The following is a 322-nucleotide window of genomic DNA, read 5'->3' as shown; positions in this document are numbered from 1 at the left end:
CAGGATTAGACACATTGAAGACGCTGTATAGAACAACATTAGACAGCTATTTATTGCAATTTTATTTTTAAAACATCAGCTTACTTAATGTGGAATTAAGCTATATAACACATTTTTATTAATAAAATATTATCTCTTTGTCAGCCTGGAATTTATTTCACTATTCATGCATTTTTGGAGTTTTATCAATCAATAGTCATACACAGAGGGGGTTATCCATTCATTAGTGGACGTCATCTGTGTATGCAATATTTTTTAGATCATTAATGTTATTTGATTTATATATTTTTATCTTTATTACTTTTAATTACTTTGATCTTTT

This window comes from Bufo bufo, chromosome 6 (assembly GCF_905171765.1).
Source record: "Bufo bufo chromosome 6, aBufBuf1.1, whole genome shotgun sequence".
NCBI lineage: Eukaryota > Metazoa > Chordata > Amphibia > Anura > Bufonidae > Bufo > Bufo bufo.
This window is presented reverse-complemented; position numbering follows the sequence as displayed.